General features: G+C 35.1%; 1 long non-coding RNA gene across 4 annotated transcripts; it reads right to left on the bottom strand.

The window, feature by feature from the left end:
• Window positions 1-429: 429 nt before the first annotated feature.
• On the bottom strand, window positions 430-11,322 carry LOC106031789 (uncharacterized). Of its 4 annotated transcripts, none has more exons than XR_010831693.1 (4): window positions 10,973-11,322; window positions 10,069-10,255; window positions 9,720-9,816; window positions 430-2,952 (listed from the first exon to the last, which is right to left on the bottom strand). It is a non-coding gene; the product is annotated as an uncharacterized lncRNA (long non-coding RNA). The 4 variants fall into 4 exon arrangements; XR_010831694.1 differs by having other exon boundaries at window positions 10,069-10,182; window positions 10,973-11,317; XR_001204460.3 differs by lacking the exon at window positions 10,973-11,322 and adding an exon at window positions 10,603-10,958.
• Between the last annotated feature and the right edge of the window lie 12,783 nt (window positions 11,323-24,105).

Below are 24,105 nucleotides of genomic sequence, written 5' to 3'. Positions count from 1 at the left end.
TTTAAGTTCTCTATATGTACAGCTAGTAAAAACATGATGTAGTGGTTGAACAACTGGGTGATGGGTTGAGCTAAGGGTTATAGTAAATGGAGTTACATGAGGTTGGTGGTCAGTCACTAATGGGGCTCCACAGGGCTCCATTTTAGGGCCAGTTCTCCTCAATTTTTTCACAAATGGCTTGTATTCAGGACTTGAATGTATACTAAGTAAGTTTGTAGATGACATTAAATTTGGAGGAGCTGTTGACTCCATGGAGGGTAAAGAGATCTCTAACATCTATGTGGAGGGTAGAGAGGATAGAGGCCTTGCAGAGAGATCTTGACTGATTAGAGGGCTGGGCAATCACCATCAATATGAAGTTCAACAAGAGCAAGTACTGGATTCTGTACCTGGAATGGGGCAGCCATGGATATATGTACAGACTGGGGGATAAGAAGCTGGGGAGCAGCCCCACAGAAAGGGATCTGGGGGTTCTGGTCGATGGCAAGCTGAATCTGAGTCACCAGCATGCCTTTGCAGCCAAAAGGGTTGACTATATCCTGAGGGGCATCAGGCACAGCATGGTTAGCTGGTCAAGGGGAAAGACTGTCCTCTGCTCTGTGCTGGTGCAGCCTCATCTTGAGTACTGTGCGCAGTTTGGGGCACTACAGTATAAAAAGGATATAAAACTATTGGAGAGCGTTCAAAGGAGGGCTACAAAGATGGTGAAGGGTCTAGAGAGCATGATGTATGAGGAGCAGCTTGGTTTGTTCAGCCTAGAGAAGAGGAGATTGAGCGGAGGCCTAGCTCTCTGCAAAGGGAAGGCCTACTGGGCCTTCACAAAGGGAGCAGAGGGGCAGGAGCTGAGGGAATGGCATGAAACTGTGAAAGGGGACATTCAGGTTAGATATTAGGAAGAGGTTCTTCAGTGAGAGGGTGGTCAGGCACTGGAACAGGCTCCCCAGGGAGGTAGTCACTGCAGCAAGCCTGTTGGAGTTCAAAAAGTGTTTGGACAACACTCTCAGACATATGGTTTGATTTTGGAGTTTTCCTGTGTGAAACCAGAAGTTGAACTCGATGATCCTTGTAGGTCCCTTCCAACTCGGGATATTCAATCTTTCTATGATTCAGTCTTTCTTTCAGCCTCACAGCCTGAAATGTCTTATGCAGCCACATGCACTCACTCAATTAGGAGCACTTTTTGTGTTAAGAAAAACTGAAATGTCTTACATGCTTTTTTCATGTATATATTAAATTACATAGGAGGTTTCTTTGTGTAGTTAACACAAAGTTAACTACAGTAGTTTTGGTAGTGATGGTCTAATTATAGTTTTTCATAAGCGTGCATATAAAATTCATTTTGAAAGATTTCAGTGCATGATTTCTCATGCACTTTTTAATATGTTTTACAAATTAAAAAATAATAATAATAATAATTCTAAATTATAATCAGAAACACATCTCTGCCAGAATTCCAAGAGTGAATTTCACTGGTCAGTGTTTCCTTCTGGTATCTTAATTTAAAATAGTAAAATAAGCGAATGTAAATATCAAACACGTGCCAGACACCATTAATCTTGATTGATACAAGGTAAAATTATGTCACTTGCATTACTATTACTTAATCCCCAGACCTTATACTTGAATCTGCATTCTTTCACTTTTGACAGGCAGGTTACAGAGATGACTGTCTTTCTCCAAGATTTCTTAAATGCCTCTAGTCGTGATTTAATTACCATCATTCCTCCTATTCTCCTTTAGTTCCTAATCTAAAACATCAGCCTTGGAAATCAATGATCAGTGCTTTAAAATAAGCTATCAGCTCCATTATGAGAAATTCTAACTCCACCAGGGTTAACATACTCTCAAGCACTAGTTTGCAAGAAAATGCCCCAACAGATACAAAATAATAATAATAATAATATGCTTTCAGTAGCCCATTAAGAAGCACAAAGCTGAAACACCATATTTCACCCATATTCAAGAAACTGAGAAGCTAATACACTAACTAATACACTAATACATTAGTGTATTACAACAACAGGTATTCGCACACAGCATCCATTATAATTCCACCCACAGACAGATAATAATACAAACACTGTCATGGTAGACTTGTCATGTCACCTGTCCAGAAGGTTTTTAAAATTCAGCTACCCTTGCCAGGTTATATTGTCTTTACTAAGAAAACTTAATCCCAGCTCAGATTTAATAAATAAATAAATAAATAAATGTTTACAAATAGTTCTTTACTCAACAAATCTAGTTGAAATTCTCTTTCTTTACCAGTATAAGAAAGTTTTTCTTTTAAAAATAGACTACATTATATGTAATAGGCTTGTTGCTGGCTGTTAGTGCCCATCAGCCAAAGAGGGACTGCAGTTTGTTAAAGTGCACTGGTATAATGTTCTCCCTATTAACAGAAACATAACAGCAGGAAAGTACATTTGGAAAAAAAAAAATAAAGGCAGCTTTGCTGTCATTTTCAGAGTGGAAACTCTGTAAACTGATAGCTCCAATCATTACTACAGCAACTACCACTGAAAATTTATTTAAGTTGCAGATAAATTCATCCAACATCAGTTGAATAATTCATGTTGCCTGAATTCAGTACCTGCTGCTAATACTGAAGCATCAGTACTGCCCAAAAGAGCCATTCAGATTCTAAGAAATATTTGAAGATTTTTCAAACATTTATTCCTTGACATAAGCAAATTTTCATCTCATAATAAAGACTGACAGCTCCCATTCTTTTTTTTTTTTTTCTTCAAAAGTGCAGGTAGTGCTATATAGTCGTTCTGAAACAATTATGACATGAAATGGAAGCTATTCACACATGGGTGGACTTCGTAAGAAATTTTGTATGGTAAAATATGGCTTTGTCTTGTTGCAAAGGGGTATCAGATCTGGAGGTGTTGGTCTTATTTGGTGCACTCAGCAGCAAAGGATGTACCAAGCAGCAGTCGAGATGATCTGAAAGCATAAGATAATGATCAGATGTGGCAAAACTTTGTCAGACCTGACACTTCTCTTAATAAGAGAGTAAAACATACAAGCTTATTTGTCCTAGGATATGCAGATGAATTTATTCATATTGATGAACTCAAAGGGTCTAGTTGTGTGCATCAGCAATAAAAATTGGGACAGGATATTAAAATGCTTATGCGAGGGCAATGTAACTACAATACAATTTCTCAAGTTAGCATTCATGTAGATCAAAATATCCTACCTCACATATTTTCTATTGTCTCAGGAAATGATTAAAGAAAATGGTTTATACAATGGTTTATATTTTAATGGTTAAATACTATAATAATAAATGGTTTATATATATATAATACTATAATAATAAATGGTTTATATTTTAAATGGTTAAATACAATGGTTTATATTCTCCATTAAATACTAGGTAGCAAATTTAACATTTCTTTTCTTTGTATATAATCATGTTGTATACAGAAAGACCAAGTGTCATGAGATAATACTATGACTGACATTCAGTAAGTTTTATTGCTTTTCTATATTTAAACATTTTTTAGTAATGATAATAACGTATCCCTTCTTTCTTCTATATTGTAGTTGTCATACTAGAATGTAGAAAATGGCAGACTGCTTCAAAAAATTAGCAATGTCATTTGACTTCTTTTGATTGACTTCAGAATTGTTGCATGCTCATCTAATCTATGAAAGGTACCATAACAGTTCTTAATTTGTCACTATTCCTTAATGATTAACTGTTCATTTGCTTCTCTACATTTAATGCAGAGAAATCCAAATTCTGCAGTCTATTTATTCCAAGATAAATCATCACATTTCACAACTGAAAAACTATTAAAGTACAACTATCTTATTGTAAGCACGTTATTAAAACTAATTTTGATAATGTCACTAAACATACTTTTTTTTAAAATAATATTTTTTGATAACAGTAGCAACAAAATTCAGATCAAGAGTGAGGTGAGTTCTCAGTAAAACATCTCCATAGAATGAAGAAAGATTGACTAAAGCTGGGACAGGAGGTGTTGTGAAGTACTGCTTGAATGATGCTTTAGAAGAACAGTTGCATTGTAGGAAAAGCATCACACTGCATTAAAACTTCCCAGCTCAGTTATCACCTTTGGCACTGTTGAGTTGTCTACCTCAGATTTTTCATCTCAGTGTTCATTTAAGGATGAGAAACATAGCACTATACAGAACTTTTGTTGTTGTTATCACATATTCCAAAAATATCCAGTTTGGTGTTGTGTGTGTGTTTTTTGGTATTTTGTTTGGTTGGTTGGTTGGTTATTTGTTTTTTCCCTATATAGGTTTCTCATAGACCACAGACTCATTATATCTGACACAGCAAGGACATTAAAGACCAATAAAATTCTGATATTTGGTAGACCCTTCAGGTACTCTTATAATACAAAATATACCTTATCACACTCTAATTTTTGTCTCTTTTTCTCCCCCACAATGAACACTGATTGTTTACAATTATCACATGTCAATTCAACAACATATTTTCACTACAGGAGGAAAGGAGAAAAGAAAATGCATCTACCTTCTTTCTTGTTTTTCCTCACTATTTTTTTTTTTTGAATATTTTATTTCTTCAGTTGACAGGTACTAGTAGATAACTCCAGTTTAAGCTGATGGCTTCTTGTTCACTGCCTCTAGGTGACTGCATTCTGACATTTAGAATGCTGAGATTTTCTTTGCCATTTCATAAATCAGCCCACATATTTACACAGCAATCCAGATAAATGTCTCAAACACCAAATCCTCAAAAGAATTTAGGTATTGGTAGCCCATTTTTCAGAATTACAACCTTTAGTGGTCATTTGTAATATGAAATTTTAAAGAGTCAAGAATATTATAAATTATCTTCTCTTTCACTCAGAAGAGTAATTTTAATCCTCTTTCAAATACTAAGATCAAAAAAAATTTAATGCTGTTTTTATTTTGTTTACTTTAGGCATCTGCAACTATTTCTAGTTATGGTAAGTGTGCCATGTTCCTATAAAGAAACTGGGATTTAGTGTATATTTCAAGAATTTCAGTCCAATGGGTTCTATTTCATAGTTTTCAAATGGTACACAACTCACCACTAAACTAACTGCCATTAAAGACATCAACAGTATCATCTGACTTAACACTCTTCACTATACAGAAGATAACTCTGAGTACACTATCAGAAAATGTTTATTTTTCTCTGGTTTCCAAAAGAAAGACTTTGAGATTGGTGTCTGTCCTTCCATCTTCAGCTCAAAACTTTTAATCCTACTCAATTTTTCATCTCATCTCAACCAATTCAAAGACAGCACATAGTCTCAAAAAGATTTATTCTTCAAAAAAATTTTAATGAAAATTCTATGAATAGGAAAGGAGAGATCAAATTAATACTTTCACAGAGAAAAAGTCAGACAGAATTGTTTGATATTATACACACAGTTCAGCATCAGCTGGCTGACCAAATAGTGTGAACCTACTTGCCAATCATTTAACATGCACATAGCTTAAGATTAGCTGCCATATGTGCTACTTCTTGCACACAAAACTTAGCATTACTGCACTGTGTAAGGAAAGTATTCAAATCTATAAAAAAGAGGGCATCATTTGTCATACTGTTTTCAGAGCAAACTTGTTCAGTTATTACTCTTACTATACGTTTTTTTTGAGAGAGAGGGAACTAATATTTAAGTTCTTCTATCAGAACTGTAGATTATTATATAATATTAAAAAATAAAAATCTGTTTACTGATACTTTGATATTTTTATGCTGCAGTCAATCGAGAGTTTGCTGATACAGGTGAAAGTGTCAATTACTCTGTCACTGTAATGGGATAAGGTAATAAATGCAATGTATTATACTGAATGCAGAAGAAGGCTGATAATTACCTGCCATCACATTGTGTAAGCTTCCGAATCAGTGATTTTGAGCTAGGTACATAGGTGTTTCAACATTTGCATTCAGGTACCACGAAATCCCTGTGGCCCTCAAAATTCAGAGTCTCAAGATTTGAATATTACTACTTTCATATATATATATAAATTGTTATATATATATATATATTATATTTTTATATATTAATTAATTATTATATTATAATTGTTATATATATATATAAATTGTTTGGAAATTATTTTGTAATAGCTAAGAGAAATATTTTTTTTCTCCCTTACTAAGGATACCAGAACACACTGCTTCCTGAGCACCTTTGAATTGCCTAGTTCATCATGCTGGCTGTTGCAATTCTCACTTAAAGATAAAGTTTGAGTTTTTACTACCATTTTCTTGATAGGCATCAAAAACAAGCTTGAGACAGTTCCACTGAGGGGCATATAAAGAAGAATCTGCTTTTAGACATATTATCCTAGTAAAATAATCTTAGAGAAAAGTAGAAAAATAAATATATAAGCATAATTGCAGATAATGATTCCACAAACCTGTCTGTCAGCATTAATATTAGCCTCTTCACTACACTGGTTATTTTCCCATGACAGTAAAGTTGGTGTTTGCAGCCATTCACATATCTGACTAGTACTTTTCTATTTTCTCTTCAGCAAATCTGCTATGACACACCCTGTGTGATGTGTGAAGAGAAAGTCCAACTGATGGAAAACCAGAGTTTTTCATAGCACCTCCCAGCACTAATTTCTGCTTATTGAGACAAAAAATTCAGTTGGGCTGAACAGGAAAAGAGACTGAATTTTGACTTTCCATTGGTCTATATCAGATATATATATAAAATATATACACACAGGCCAACTTGAGTGACTTTAATCATATAAAGACTGAGAAAAAAATAAGTAAACTGTGTTCTCAATTCTTTCCACAGAATAATTGAGGTTGGAAGAGACCTCTGGAGATCATCTAGTCTCATCTCCCTGCTCAGAGCAGGGTCAACTACAGCAGAATGCTCAGGTCCATGACCAGTTTGTTTTTGACTACCCCCACACATGGAGACTCCACCAACACTCTCATCAAGTTGTTCGTGTCTGATCACCCTCCAAGTTAAAAAGTTGTTCTTTATATTTAAAGAGAGCTCTGTGTATTTCAGTTTGTGGCCATCGCTTCTTGGGCCATCCCCCCGACACCACTGAGAAGAGCCTGGGTCTTTCTTCTTTATTCAAGATTCTCCTGACCCTTCTCTTTTCCATGTTAGACAGAGTCAGCTCTCCCAGACTCTTTAACACCATATTCTCCAAGCTCTTAATCATCTCTGTGGCCCTTTAATGAACTTTCTTGAGCATGTTCATGTCTCCCATAATTCTGTACACAGCACTCCATGTGTGATGTCACCAGTCCCTAACAGAGGGGAAAATCGAACTACCTCAAGTTGCTGTTGATGATCTTCCTAATGCAGGCCAGGATGCTGTTGACCTTTGCTGCAAGGGTGCATTTCTGGCTCATGGTCAACTTGTTCAAGAGGACACACAGGTCCTATTCTACAAAGCTGCTTTCCAGACTGTCAGACCCCAGCCTGTACTGTTGCATGGGTTTATTCCTCCCCAGGTACAGGACTTTTTGCCTCTCCTTTTATATTCTTGTTGGTTCATTTCTCAAGCCAATCAAAGATCCTGTGAATGGCAGCACAATCATCTATTATATCAGCCACTCTTCCCAGTTTTTTATCATCTGAAAATCTGGTGGGGGTGTACTCTGTATCATCATCAGGGACATTAACAAAATATCTTTGGCCCCAAAAATCAAACCCTGGGATACACCACTTGGTGACTGAAGTACAGACCGTGCCACTGATCTCAATTCTTTGAGCCCAGCAGTTCAGCCAGTTTCCAATTTATGCCATTGTCTATTCATCTAATTCATACTCCCATCAGTTTGTTAATGAGGGTGTTATCAGTTTTGAAAGCCTCACTGAAGACACAGAACATCCACTGCTTCCTTAAAATAGTAACTGCATCACAGGAGATGTTTGTTTTGGTCAAGCCTGACTTCCCTTTTGTAAATCTAAGCTGATGACACCCAGTCACCTTTTAATTCTTCAAGTTTGGAAATGGCTTCCAGGATTATTTGCTCCATCACCTTCGCAGGGTTTCATGTGAGGCTGACCAGCCTCTTCTTCCTCCGATCCCCAGAGAAGGTAACAAGTGGCCTCTTCCATGTCTTTTGTCATTAAAACACTTGCCCCATTCAGCAGTATACTCATATTTATCTAGTCTTCTTTTTATTGTTGATATTACCACAGAAGTTCTCCTTGCTCTTTTCCATATTGCTACCAGCTTCATCTCCAGTTGGTCTGGGTCACCCAACTCTACTTCCATCTCTTGTGTGGTTCCTTTTATATCTGAGTTTTGTCATGCATGCAGGGTTCCTGACACCCCTGCTTGACTTCCTACACATAGGCAAGGATTATTCTTGAGCTCAGAGGAAGTAACCTATGGAAATGAACCCACTCTCCTGGACCATAATCTCTGCAGGACTGTATCCCCCCCAGCAAGCCAGATCAGAATCTGTTGTCCTGAAGCCAGGGTTGTGATCCTGGCTATTGGCCTTATTTCCTCTCAGAATTCTGCATTTCACCATAATCACTGCATTCTCATAATCACTGTAGCCAGGGTTGCTCTAAGATTTCACATCCCCTTCCCAGCCACAACCACCCCCCTCCTTTCTCTTAAGCTTTTTTGTTGTTGTTTAAGCTTACAGAAGCTCTACATTCAGTTTTCACTTAGCAAATGCTATCAGTCTTTATATCTACTATTGTATCCATCTTAGGAACAGACTGTCATTCAAAAGGCATTGCTCCTAACTTTTTTTTTTAATCTTAAGGAAAATATTAATGAAACATGAAAAAAAAAAGAAAAAGGAGTGAAACTACAGAAGATCATGTATGCTATTCATCAACAATTTCACCACCACCCCCCTTCAACTCAGTAATCTTATGACATTTGGCTAAGATCATATTTTGGTAAAAACAAACAAACAAACAAAAAACCTCATTCACATATTAAAGAGGATAAATTTCCCAATATTCTTTTGCAATTTAATTATTGCTCAAGTAGTTTACCAATTGCAGACCTATTTTACTAAACCTACCATAAAGAACATGTTAAGTCTGCAGCATGAGTTAGATTCATATGCAAGCAGTTTGATATTTAGTAACTGCAGTCATTCCAAGACAATCAATAATGTAAAATAATTAATCTCCTGCCTGACTCCAACTCTCTATGCACCTAGCCAATATTCGTGGGTTTTTCTTAGTCATACTTTATGAACCAATCATCCCAATGAATTTGCAGATCCAAAATCTAACTCTCTTTAAAAATACTTCATTGGAGCATAAAATAAAAATAAAATTAGTTTGCAATTGTAATTTTGTGGGTTTTTTTGTTTGTGTTTTAATACCTAAGCATCAGAAATTAATAAAATATGACCACTACTTATTTGCATACTCTTATGACAATACAAGAAAAACTGGCTACAAGAGGCACATACAGTAGATACCAGAAAAGAAAAATATTTGAAAGCAATAGTTTCACAATCCCTTATTGTAACATGAATTTTAGAAGGTAGATAACATTTGCTTGAGGTAATAAATATGAATGTTACTACAGTCATTTAATATTCAGCTCTGAAACTTCAGAAATTTACCCATTCTGCAGAGATGGGTTGCTATATTAAATTTACAATATTGGCACTGTTTAAAGTCCCCAATCTGTATAAAAATTGGCTTCCTGATTAAAAGTTTATTCTTCCTTCTCCTATATCCTGAGGCATACCCAAATCATTGTACCTCATCTCCAGTGACACTGAGACCTCAAGGTTTACTTCAAGCAGAGGCAAAACAGTTTGCCTAAAGCATAAACTGATGATGATTTAAAATTCAAAGCCTGAAGTTAAAAAAAAAAAAAAATTAGAAATTCAGTGTCCAGACTGCACTGGCATAATAACAGACTTTTTCTTTTCTTCCCTTAGTGTTTCAAGATACTGAATCCACACACTGCAATATACTAGGAGCGTACAGTCATGGCACCACTCCTGTACTTTCTGCCCTTGTTTGTGCCTGTCTCCAACCAGTAGGCACATACAAAGGCTACCCCAGCAAAGGAAGAGAGCTGAGACTGTAAGTTCAGTGCACTTGCCTTTTCTTCCTTTCATGCCAACAGTATGAAAGACACATCACGAGGTGGTTGGATAGTTGAATGATGAAAACAAGCATCCATCTTCTTTTATGCATCTCCGATATGTCAACATATCTAAATACGGAAGTTAAAGTCAAGCTGATAGGACTAAAGGGAAATTCCAGAGCTTAGCCTAGTTCTTTATCCTCTGTAAAGAAAAGCCATATGAGAACACTGTTCAGGAAGGACTAATTTATTTTATCTCGGATAGTCATTAAAAAAAAAGTAAGCAGTTATTAGAATTTTTTTTTTTAAGAAAGTTTGTGATCCTTCATTTTAGCCTTTTCAAATGAAGACTACAGATATCAAAGATGACAAAAGTAATATGGTTAAAGAACAATAATGGAAAGCGTGATCAGTATGCAGATTCTATTCTCCTACGCTAACATTTCTCTAAAAATTTTAAAGTAAAAGCAGATTCTGAAAGCCATTTTAAAGCAGGTCTTTCTCTGCCAGAAGAAACAAAAAGAACACAAAACATCCTGTAACAGATACTTTGCCAGAGTCAAAGATCACTCTTCAAATGGTGAATTCTGCTTCCAGTCTGAAATCCCTGATATACCTGTGCAAAGTCTAAGTGAGTGAAATGAAAACTGCTGCTTTCATATGTATCAGCTGGGGTCATCTCTTATCCCTGCCAACCACAACTCACTCTTTGAAGTTCATTAAGCTTTAATTAACTGGCATTCCATAAAATGCCTAAGGTTTTCAAAATATGCCTAGCTCAGACTGCATTAGGCAGTAAAGTCTTATATATTTCCACATACTGCATTACTACAATTCATTTTCATTACTACTGATAAACACAAAGATAACCAAACATAAATCCAAGCTCCTGCTGCCAGCCCTTCCCTTAATTAAGTACCTAAACTAAGAGTGAAACATCCTTGACATTTCAACCACTTGCTATCAACCTTCTCTCTCTCCCCCTTTGTAAGCACTTAAAAAAAATAAAAAAATAAAAAGGAAAAAAAAAAAAGGTAGAAGCATGATGCTTCATTATTCCATTTTATATCCTGCTAACTCCAGTCAGCTGATTGCTATTTTTCGATTGGTGAGCTGAGGGTTCCCTAGCAACAGGTTAATTGATTGCAGCTCTAAATCCACCACTTTCCACTATCCCCTCCTATTCCTCACTTACATACACATCTGCCAGGTGAAAGACAGAAAGACAGCAAACAGAAATCTAAAGAACAAGGCAGGGGGAGGGAGGGGGGAGGGGGGAGAGGGCAGGGAGAGGGATGTGATAGCATTTTATTTGAGAACAGTTTCAAATTTCAGGAGAAAAAAAAAAAAAGAAAGCAGTATTAGAGGATTAAAAATGGATTGAAGATTATTTTAGCATATACGTTGTTCATACTACGTAATACTACCCTTTTAATGCAGAGATTTTTTTTTCACTTGCTATTGTATTAATTAAAATTGATTCATTCCAATATTATATATATGAAAAAAATACAAATCTTTTAGAATTGAAATACATAATGGAAAAAGGAAACTTACAAACAGAAGTCATAAAGCAGGTCTAAGAGCTACCTTCCATTTATACATTAGAAATTATTTTGCAATTAACCATTTATTGTTTAAGAACTGGGAAATTCCATTTGTTTTGGAACTAGCTATTCAGTTTAAATGCAATGTCAAAGGGACTTATTTTCAGTACTAAAATAGGAAATGAATATGAAAAAAAGAGTCCAGGTAGGATTCCAGGCCCTAAATCCACTGACTCAGAGCTGAGAGCCCCTGCTGAACTCAAATTCTCTAGACACTGCAGTTTCTGACTTAGGCATTTCCAAAGCCTAGCACAGCTAAGCATCAAGTGATTGTTTAAAATAAATTGGGGGCTTAAGTAAAGATGGGCAGTGAGCATAAATATGAGGGTGAAAAGGAGAAAATGGAATTACTGGGGAAGAGGAAAACAGCTCTAAGAAAGAAAAGCATTGCTTCTCTCGTTCTGGATGCACTGTAACAACATGATTTCAGAATTTTGTGATTTCTCCTATCGGGGGGTGGGGGGAGGAAGAGTGAAATGTCATTTTGCAGGTCATGAGAAGGGGAGACCAACATATGACATTCTCTTATGCATTTTTCATCTGAATACAGGAGACTCCGCTCCTTTCTCCTTCCAGTGACAGATCTTCTTTTCTCGTGTTATTATTCAAAGCATGAAAATCCACATCTGCCACAACCATCACGGTATTGTGTTTTGGGTAGAATCGGGAGGTCTTTATCTTTTCTGTTGAAGCTGTTTGAGCATTTTCAGTCTGCAGAAAAGCACAGGGACTCAGTGAGCCAGGAAGAACAGGCATGACTGTGCTAAAGGTTTCAACGGAGATGAGCAGGGAAGGATTCTCTTCTCTTGCCTTACAGTTAGCTCAACATTTTATTGAACAATTTTTTGTCCACCTAAAATGTATAAACAGGCATGGAAATCGGTTCCCTTCACTTGTATGTATACCTATTAAGCTCCAAGTCAGGCAGTGCATATTGAATGTCTGTTTACCTGATCAGTGCATCACCAGTTACTACATTTCTCTCTGAAGCACTTACCTACCTGTAGAAAAATTAGAAATGTAATTCTCTAATGAAGAATCGATTTTGAAAATTTTGGCTTGGTGGGATCTAACATTTAAGAGCCTATCAGATCTGTCCTTAAAATAATAATTTCTGAAATACTCTGGGCTGGAAGAAATTTGCAGCTTTGTAAAATTAATTTGTAAAATCTACTCTGCTGTTTTTAATTGTCTGGAGAACAAGGAGTCAAGGGCATTTGTTTTGAAAGCCTATTCATCCATCACAAGTGAAAAATATTTAACTGGAGATTTTTTTTCCACATGTGAGAAATATATGGAAAATGTCAACATGATGTCTTGATAATGCTCAGCATCTGAAGATCATTCAGTAATGTTTTCATTCTTATTTCAGGCATGTTTTTATAAATCTCTTTCTCCTAATTGCAGCTTTCTCACATTCTTTCCCTATTTTTATTAATTAAGTAGACAGCATTTTAAATAATGTCAGTGATACTCACTGGATGTGACATTAAAGTGACTTGGATACTTGTTCTCTTCTTTTTAAAAAAGTGTATTTCCTGTGGGAATCTGTTGAATAATCTCTGAAGTAAACCTTGGAAACATGAATCATAATGTTATTTTCAAACATTTATTTTAGCAGCTTGGAAGAGAAGAGCATACTAAAATCATATTGTACCAAACAAATATAAATAATATACTCGATATTTGAAAATAATAAAGTAATGGTCAAAGATTTATTTGATGTATATTGTATGTGTATATTTTAGCATGAAAGACAAACTTTTTAGTATAGGTATAACTAAAAAGGATCCTGTATAGGTTTCTTAGCTTAATCTAAATATATAAATTATATATGTGAGGGAGAAAGAATAGCTAGACATATCACTTTCCATTTCACCCAGCAAAATGGAGTATTTATCTTCAAACTGTCCTCATTATAAAAAACACCTTTTTTATTCTAGCACAATGTGGAACACAAAGCTACTCATTTTTATTGCTGTCAATTTTGCAAATTGAAAACACTGTCATTATAACAAGCAGTTAGAAGTGGAATTCCATTTTTTTTTCCCAAAAATTTGAGTCTTAGTTTAAATGTTTATGTTCCATACTTTGGCATTTTGCAGTTTGAGAAACATTTTCCCAAACGTTTATTTGCGTTTGCAAGGCAATTTGGAGCAGAATGCTTATTGATAAGAACATCAAATTCATAGAACTCCATAAATTTCTCTAAGGAAGAAATAATTCCTCCATTGTCATGTATAGTATCTGAAGGTATTGCAACTGACCATCTAGTCTAACCCTGAGCATCCATGCCAAATTGGATGAGCATACACTACCTCTAATTATTATTTATTCCAAAAATGGCCTCACAGGTGCCAAAAATAATAACCTTGACTGTTTTCACATTTCTCACACACAGGAAAGAGAAATTTGATTATTTCTCCCTCACCTCCACCCCCAAGAGCATCACACTGTCAATCAGACAAGTTCAGGTGTCCTGAAGTCCAAGAGATCAACCTGTATAGCAGCCTATCCATCTACTTCCTATTTTGTATCAGTGAAATTAATTTCTCATTCCTAAATATACGGTTGTACTTTTTTCACAATCAAATTTTATCTACATGATTTTGAACAACTTTATCTTTATTTATTTTTTTTTAAGTTTAGTTTAAACCTGTTTTCCGAAGTGTTTGCAACACTTTCCAATGGGGTGTCATTAGAGACTGTATGACGGAACTTTAATCCATACCTTTGATCTCTTATGAATACATTACTATTAATGCATATCAGGCTCAAGACAAAAGCCTCAGGATTGCAACACCAAACATGTGATAAAGGATATTTAAATAAATGAAAACAAGGGCATCCTTTCTCCTAGGTGGGTACCCTAATCACCGTACTATTATGCTAGTCATGAACTATATTCTATCCCTCTAGTCCAATAAATCTTGTAACTATTTCATGCAAAGTACAAGACTGCCAACTGAAGAAATTAAGAATGAGCCACACAGAGATGGAACATTTTAGAGAAATAATCTGTGGCTTTTGTTGTAGAAATGGTTAATTCCTGCTGATTTGGAATGCTTGAAAACCTGCCATGTAACTATTTCAACTCTTTTAAACCACACTGCTGTTGGAACTTTCATTGATATTTTCCTGATTATTGTCATCTTCTGTTTCCATTTTTGCTAGAACTTTAAGCCAAATGGTCCATCTGGCATTCTCTCTCGCTTGTCATTTTATAAGTTGTAAAAATAAAGTATATTTCAAAATTCTAAATCATCAGTTTTGTTTTCTCACATAAGAACTGAACATAAGAACTCAAAAGCTTTTACAGAATATTTTATGAAAAAAAAATCTTTAAATCTGAGATCTGCATCTGTACTCTATTTCAGTATCTTACTGGCTGCCTACTGATGATAATAGCCAGGGAGAAGCAGTGTACCGAGCTAGAACATAAGTGGAAGGTTTACAAAATTTATCTATAAATTTTCAAATAGTACAGGGGGTTTAGCCACACATTTTCCATTGGAATGAACATGTGTATTGTGTGTAGGAGAGAAAGAGATTTAGAGACAGATAAAATGTTTCAGATCTTTCTTTGTATGGTCTTCTGTTTGCATTGTGCCTGTTTAAAGAAAAAAAAAAAAAAGTAACTGCAGAACATGTTTAACAGACTGGCGAACACCTCCATGAGCACAATCAACATGAGCTGAGAGGGACTCACTTTACTTCATGAATACATTTACATTATGTCATGTGAAATTACTGAGCAGCTGTTAGAGAAAAAAGAAAACATGATCAGTATTCTTGCAGAGGGACTTACTGAGGGCCAATCATCAAACACACATGGCAAATAGAAATGGCAGTCTGAAAAGGTGATAAGCAATCAAGTACAGACAAAAGTGAGACACCGTGACCTTACATTCAGCATGAGCACTAAATTAACATATCTGTGCAGTGTACTAGAAAATTAAGAGGACAATAAGGACAAAGCGACTTTAAGCCCAGCCATGGCTGCACAAATCTGAACTATCTAATCTAGTCTAATTACAGTCTATTTTACATCCCACATCCCAAACCTTGGCCACCCAATCTTTTTGCCAGCAGCGAGCAGTTCACAGCTAGGTTTGCAGAGCTGACCTGCACTGATTAAGCGAGGCATAATTCATATTCTGTGGGACACAGCTTAGTCATAAAGCAGGGCAATCTGAAGACAGACAAGTGACATGGACAATGGACTCAATTAACTTGTCTTCATCCATTATGCAGCACTCATTTTTGCTCAGCAGAAGTCACTTCCCTCTGACCTGTAAGAGAGCCTTTTTAGGCAAATCAAAATACTAAACACAGAAGTGAAAGTTATTCAGGTAAACCAATTCTTGTGCTATGGGCCTGCACCTCCACTGGGAACATAGAACAGCAGCCCTTCTGTATGAGGGGTGTGCCTGGGAGTGCTCTCAGAAACTTGATTTAAACCCTTCCATGAATTAAAAGACTTATTTGAGGTGACCTTTCCTGTTTCAGAGGAAGGTTAGCACTTCTTGAATTTATACAAATTTATCCCGTATGGATATAAGTTATCACTAGGACTCTTTAAAACAACTTTTGAAGAGCATACCTTTTGACTTTGGATCTAGCACACTACACCAGGTATTAACTACACAGAACAGAACAATCCCTGTGGATACTGCCTTCAGAGGTCTTTATCCCTTACTATTTTAAATAGCATTCTGAATATGCATGATTAGACTAGTATACTTGGTATGCAAATTAAAATGAATATTTCTTACAGATGAGCTCTACAATTTTGCTTGCCCAAGATTTTTGTTTTATTACTTAGAGGAGGTCAGGAGAGATACTTCTCTTGAAAAGGGAATATTAAATTATTATATTCAGTAACCTTTCATCTGTTTCCCTGGAAATATATATGCCTCTGACTTGCAAGGTTTATCATAGACACATCTTTAATTTGTTTTTGTTTGTTTGTTTGTTTGTTTTTTAATGAGGACAGGACATGAAGATTATCTGCAGTCTTTAAGGCAATACAAAGAAGTCCTGAAATCATAAAAAATACAGCTGTAAATTCTATCTAAATCTTATAGGATATATATGTTATGATAACTTTTATTATTGCTAGCATTGTCCAGCAATGTAATATAAAGTGAAAAAAAATTATCCAGTATAAAAGCTGTGATGTATTTCCAGGTTTAGGTAACTGCAGATTTCCATACAGAAATTGAATATTAGGAGGAAATGAGACAGCAGTCACTTCTCTGGATTTCTGTGTGTCCTAAACATTTCCACATATGCACTGGCTGATTGGGGCCACAGATTGTGCAGATACAAAGTGTGTCTGACAGGCTTAGGATGTTTCACACTCATGGCACATATGCTAGTTCATACATTCTTACATATTTGTCTGGGAACACTTAACTAGTGGGAACACTAACTCCCCTCTCTGCCAAAAATGATATTAAGAGTTAAAAACAAATTACCAAATTTATGGTTTATTAGAAAAGTCTTACAAGCCTGTTTAGACAATGTACAGCCTTTCTGCCATGAATATTAAACAACGGTAAAAAATGAATAGTAAGCCAAAATGGGTAATGGAAAGGAAAATACTCCTACAGTGGTCAGAGCTTGCTGAAGTCTTTGGTCAGGAACTCAGCACAGGCCACTCAAGAAAACTCCATTTATTTTAACGGAAGTACATGAGTTCATACAAATGAGCAGGAATCCTCAAATTAGCATTTTTTACTGGTAATAATTTGCCTATACATCTCTTTTATTTATCCATAATATTTTTTTCTGTGAATTCTTATGAATAAGAAACAAATTCACAACAGCCTTGATGCTTCTGCTCAGGATGTCAGGTCCCTAATGTAATGTGTGCTAACAGGTAATATTTGTTCACATTTGCACTGTAATGCAAAGAAAGAAAAAGCTATTAGAGATTACGCAAGAATTTACTTGAATTTAAATTCCATAGATAAGAATACTCTGCTATAGCAACACCCAGACACTTCCAAACACTTCCTGCAAGGTTTACAAAAAAATACAACCTGTGAATATTACAGCTTCTCTCTAGAACTGAAAGCTAGCCATAATATACTCATTTCTTTCAATTCCTGTAGTATGCTTCCAATTATTTTTGAGTTTACACTATGCAAAAATAAATTTGGATAAGAGCAGATTTCATCCACATTCCCATCCCTCACATACATATGTACATAGTGCACATATGTATATAGTGCATGCAGTTCATATAAATCAAGATTTTGCACAATCATGAACAAATGATGAAAAAGATGCTGGTGCCAAGTGTAGGAGTATTACTGGTGTTTGCTTCCATTTTCAAGTCACCATATAGCAGTATGATTTTATACTTTTAATAGCGGTATCATTTTAATAATAATGCTTTTTATTTAGTCAATAAATGCAAATCAGAAAAGTTTAACAAAGGAAATTTCTTCTATTAGGTTAAACTCTCAGCTAGGAAAAAAAAAAAAAAAGAGATCAAATAAACTTTTGAACATGACGGGTCTTCTTATGGTCTGCTTAAACCTAGTCTATTTCAAGCATACTTCAGAATCTCATTACCTGTTGGCACAAGAAACCTTTTTCTCACAGGGGCTAGAAACCAGTCCTCATATTTTACAGAAATCTGAGTAAGAACTGAATACTGAGTTTTTATTTTCCATTAGTGACCTACTACAGAAAGATACAAAAATAAAGGGAGAGTAAAAGAACTTCATCTATTTCTCCTGTGCTTTAATTTTGTTCTCTCACATCTTTCTGTGCTTCACTGCTTCAGTTAAAAGACCAGGAGAAACACCACTGTGCACACACACATACAGACATTTTCACCATTTATTGTGATCATGCGCGTCACTCTCAGGTCAAATGATAAGCAGGACATCTCTTGCTTTTATAATGTAAGGGATATAATCAAGGAGCTTTTAACATAATGAACTGGACAGTACCTGAAAAATGGTTCATTCTTTTCGATGCATTGCCTTCCACACCAGTATCTAATGAATACAATTGTTCTAGTGGATGGAAGTTAAATTGCAAGAGGTCTTTTTATGTGTATACCTAGGAAACAAATATATTGTTGTGGATTTTTAATCACTCTGTAATCATATGGCTATAATGCATACCTATAATAATATTCCATTCAATTGAATAAACGGTTAGTCCAAAATGTTTTGGGAGTGCCTTATTAACAACCCCCCTCCCAAAGTAGAACATTCCTCTTTATCTAACTGCAAAGAAATAAATAGTGCAGAGATCTTGATAATAGATTTGATTTCTAAACTATTTGTAATAAAAACTGTAATAAAATATTGCTTGTGACAGAAAGTGCATCAAATATTTCCTGCAAATGCAACATTATTTCAGTTCTCTTTGTGAACAATGAACTAACTCTTTTTCTGAGCTATGAAAAAAAAACACAGTTACTTCGGGAGATGCCTAAAATTTTGGAGTTTAAAGTTATCACAATGAAGCAATACAGATTTGGATTTTTAAAAATGCAAATTTGTACAAAAATAATTTGTTTAGAAAGAAAAAATGGCATTTTAAAGTGAAATTTTAAAAGTTCCATTTCATCATTTACAAAATGAACATTTTCCTTAGTTGTTCAAACATGAGCAGCAAAGTCTGCAGGCAACGTCTTCAACTCCATCTGAAATATGCCATATATTAAACAGATCCAGCTTTCTATTTTGAATATAGTCTTTGATCTGACCTAGTGTTTCCACTAAAACATCGTCACTATCAATATCAAATTATCTTTTATTGAGTTCCTACAAAAAATCATAACACTAAAAGTTTCTTTCTGATATCTTTGAAGGCTTAACTGCCACCTCATAAAAAGCTATGTTTGGTGTATCATGAAACTCACTATCTTTTCAACTACTTACTGTATTTTTTTGAACCTGTGCATAAAGCAAAAATATTTATTAAAGACTCACACCCAAGCCTGGAGGTGTATATAGAGTGATAACACAACCTGTTAGTACACTCCCTTAACAAGCCAGGTTGAAAATGAGAGAAATAGCTCAAAATTGTATAATGGACTAACACAAGTGCCCTTTCTCTTTTTTTCTAGACTCACTGTATGACCAGATTCTTTTCTTATTTCATGTACTCTTTTAAAATTGACAAAATATTTCCTTCATCATGGCTTACTGATACCCTACTGGTATGTTTGAAATATTTGTTCTTAAGCTTTTCAGGGTACAGATTATCTTAAAAAAAAAAAAAAAAATCATGGTATAGATCCCCATGGTTTCAACAGCTGCAATGCAAATCATTGCTATCAATAAGAAAACTCTGCATATCATATTCCACTAAAGTAAGAAACTAGCTGTATTTCTAGTTTCAGAGTATTTGACTTCAAAATAAAACAAAACAAAACAAAACCCAGAAGCAAAGGAAAATAATGCACTGGTGGAAGAAGAATATATCTATATGCATAGAAATGTATCTGGAACAAATAATTATATCTACTTCTTCATAACTCTTTAATATGTGTGCAAGCATTTGGCTTTTTTATCTCACCAGGCACAAAACTGGGAGAAATAATAAAGCGAAGACATAGATTGGTGTTGGAATAAGCTATGTAGCTATTTCTACATGGAAGAAAAGTCTAATAATTCTTCTGGAAAGGACTAGAAACATTGAGAAACATGATTCAGCAAATAAAAACATCTATTTTTTGCTGCATAGATCCAGTTTTTAGGTTGAATTGAAGGGTTTCACTGAGGATGGTTTTCTGCCAGATCATATCTGGGCAAGATTTAAGAAATTAGTTGAATCATCGTGGTAGAGATGAAAATGTTGTAAATGTAGGTTTTAAAGACCGCTGAAAAAAATGAATATGTGAATTTTTTATAGTGTCCCAAACCCTCATCACTTGTACGTGGTACAAGTAAATCTGTTTTAGCTTTGCTACCGTGAAAAGTTTGACATAGTGGTAAATGAGTTATGTAACATTTTTGTGGGAATGGTAGCTATTATCAGCTTTTGAAGCTATAATGTTTATGGATTATACAAGTTTATAACCAACCATATTAAAATAACATTCTCAGTTTTTACAAAATGACAGGAATTAGATACATTGAGGGGTTTTATTGTTCCTACTGAACTTGTTTAGTCTTACAGGGAGAGGGCAGTATCCGAGGAGCAATCACTTTCCAGCGATGTAAAGATGTATATTTTATGTGCCAATTCACAATTGTGTACTAGGCTTGAGCTAGTCTACAAATTTTTGGTTCAGCAGTAGCTGAAGATCACAAACTAAATCTCTGACATGCAAAATTTCCATAGACTGCTTGTTTCCAGTCTGAGTAGTACAGCATTTTGAAAGGACTGAAATGCTACCTTTTCTTCCACAACGTCTGAATGGAGCGTGACAACACATTATATATCTTGGCAAAACTATGGGCTGCATCTAAATGGCAAGACATTTTCACTCTGCCCTGCTCCCACTGTTCCCACAGGCTTAAAGATGGAAGTTTACAGAGATTGGTACAGAGTATCACAATTTAGGCACCATCTCATTTCATCACACTACTCACCATGTTGCTTCAAAGCAACTTCACAAATAACAGCACGAATGTAAGTCTTTTAGATAAAAACAGTAAAAAAGGGGTTAGTTTGTTGGAATATGAGCATCTGAAATCTTCTGAAACTGTTAGAGGTTAAGAAAGGTTAAGAATCTTTTGACTTTCCAGAAATCTAAAATTTATGTGTACCCAAAAAGCTACTGTCTGAAAGCCACTAATCTGTATATTATCCCTATGGTTATGTAAAAATGATTATGAGAAAAATGATTTGTATTTTGATTACTATATTACTCCAGCTAGAAGAATATAATTAATAGTGGAATTCAAATGTTCTGTTTCTTATACAGTGATAGGGCCTACTTTTGTTGTTCTCTGTGCATTTTTATCATTAATGACAGCAATTAATTAAACCCAGAAGGGAAATATTTTTTGTCAGTGCTGTGCCATAAATCCAACTTTCACAAGCTTTGTGGGTACAGCTTGCATATTAGATGAATTTAGCCACAGAGGGCATGCTCTTACTTCTAATGCTTCTTCTGTGTCAAGTCTTATTGACATAGTGTATATAAAAAAATAATAATAGTAATAATTCCTGAAGAATTACATTGTGATAGTATAGGACACTACCTTGAACTCCCTGTCCTCCCGTCCCAGCATTTCATGATACTCTGTGTCAATCAAATTCAGAGCTGGATTATTGGTGTTGTATATTCCCAACTCTAGAAAGAGGGTTAAGGCAAACTGCTGCTTTGGCTCACAGCTGGGAGCAACACTCTTAATAGGCGTGTACATCTGCTGCACATAGAATGACAATATCCTTGGCTATTTGCATTCATGCCCATCTGTTGGGATGGCGTACTGCCTGCTCACAGGTTGGTCACATCATTGCCACATGGCACAAAAAGCAGAATAGGGACAGATTATATGTCCAGTTTACTTCTCAATAAAAGTGCTCATCTCTTCTTCAGGACATCATTATAAACACTGGCAGTACCATGTGCTATTCAAACTTGGTTGTGCTGAAATACATTTTCATATTGTAGTACCCAACCAATAGACCTTTCAACAAGTTCGTATATGCAACAGTCAGTATCTTGGTGAAGAACTGCCTAAGTATACTATGTGTTATTGCACTCTCTTAAAATACTTGCATAAACAGTTAATATTGTGTATAAACATATAACCTCTAACTAGAAGCTGAATCTTCCAATCTCTGCAGCTCATTTATGGCCTTCTCAGACTCTGAAGAGATCTTTATCTACCAAAACAGCTATTTTGCTACATTTCTGAAAATAGCAATATGCCTCTTTGATCTCTTGTTATTGAGGAAGGCATTTTTCTCAACATAAACACAGAAGATCTTATGTTGTTGACTTCATTTGAACCAATGGTGAGATGAATCAAAAGATCATTTTTGAATAAATTTGTGGCTTTGATAGCAACACTTCCAAATTAAGGAGAAGCAACATCAAATTTCCCATTTTCAGGAAGTTATTTGTGGAACAAATATAGAATTATTTAATCTACTGGTAAGCGGACACATCTGAGGAAATTCTTCACCCAGAGGGTGATGAGGGACTGGAACATGTTGCCCAGAGGTTGTGTATGCCCCATCCCTGGAGTTGTTCAAGGCCAGGTTAGATGAGGCCCTGGGCAACCTGATCTAGTGGGTGGCATCCTTGCCTATGGAAAAGGGAGGTTGGAACTAGATGATCATCAAGGTCCCTTCAAGCCTGAACCATTCTATGATATTATTCTATGATTTTATCTCTGGAGCACATAGGTTTTTATGGCTTAAGTTCTTTTTGACACTTCCTGAAAAAAAAATGTAGAATGTGAGTACAAGCATATGGCTCCTGCCATCAGCGATATAGTATTTGTTGAAAGATATATACGTTATATAGTATATAAAGAAATATATAGTAATTGTTGAAAAGGGCAAAAATGAATGACTTACTCATACTCCTAAGTCACATACTAAGGTTGTGAATACTAAGGTTGTGAATACTACGGTCGTGAATACTAAGGTCGTGAATACTAAGGTTGTGAATATTTGTTCTGTTTTCTGTTTCAATTTTTCAGTTTAATAATAATATTATGTATTAGTGAGTACTTTAAAATATCAGATATAATTTTAGAAGTCTTTTAAAAATAAAAGTACGTATCATTTACTACTTAATAAGCAAAACCAATAGATATGCTGAAATCTCATTGGAATTTTTTTGACTGAAATTTCTTGTTGATGAAGTTTTTAATTTTTTTTTGTAGTTTTTATTTTTTTTCCAAAATAACTGCTTTCTGTTTAAAAATCAATAGAAGTTTTAACACATAAACTCCTTTCTCAAGGAAAACATTGAAAGTTGAATCAGAATCCAGAGTACTGTTTTCCTAACGGTGCTATTTTGTTGTATTTTAGATATCTAACCTACCCCAGTCCTCTGTCAGCTCAAGATCTCTGGAAGCATACATCTTTTTCTCTACTAATGTGGAAGCTAGTAGGACATCAAGAAAAATAGGTTTAAAAAAAGCTTTCCTTGAATACAGCCAGCAATACGTGACAAAAAGCCCTAATGTTTATGTGGAAACTATAATTGAAAATTAAAATGGATCATTTTTAGACGTTTTTACCAGACATACTATATTTTAATTTCTCTGAAAACCTCATAAATCAAAAAATTCTCTAAAATAATGACTGTTTTTATAAATATCATGCCTTATTTATAAACATTGTCACCTCTATCAGTGGGAAGAGAACAAGCAATGAAGATTTATTCCTAATTGCAGAAAATTTTAAAATGGCAAAAAATGTAAGTTTCTCAGATGAGTTAAACAGAAATTTTTGCTAAAACACTTAGCAGGATTCAATAGTTTAATGTTTTATTGTGAGA

The sequence above is a fragment of the Anser cygnoides genome, chromosome 5 (genome assembly GCF_040182565.1).
Source record: "Anser cygnoides isolate HZ-2024a breed goose chromosome 5, Taihu_goose_T2T_genome, whole genome shotgun sequence".
NCBI lineage: Eukaryota > Metazoa > Chordata > Aves > Anseriformes > Anatidae > Anser > Anser cygnoides.
This window is presented reverse-complemented; position numbering and strand designations above follow the sequence as displayed.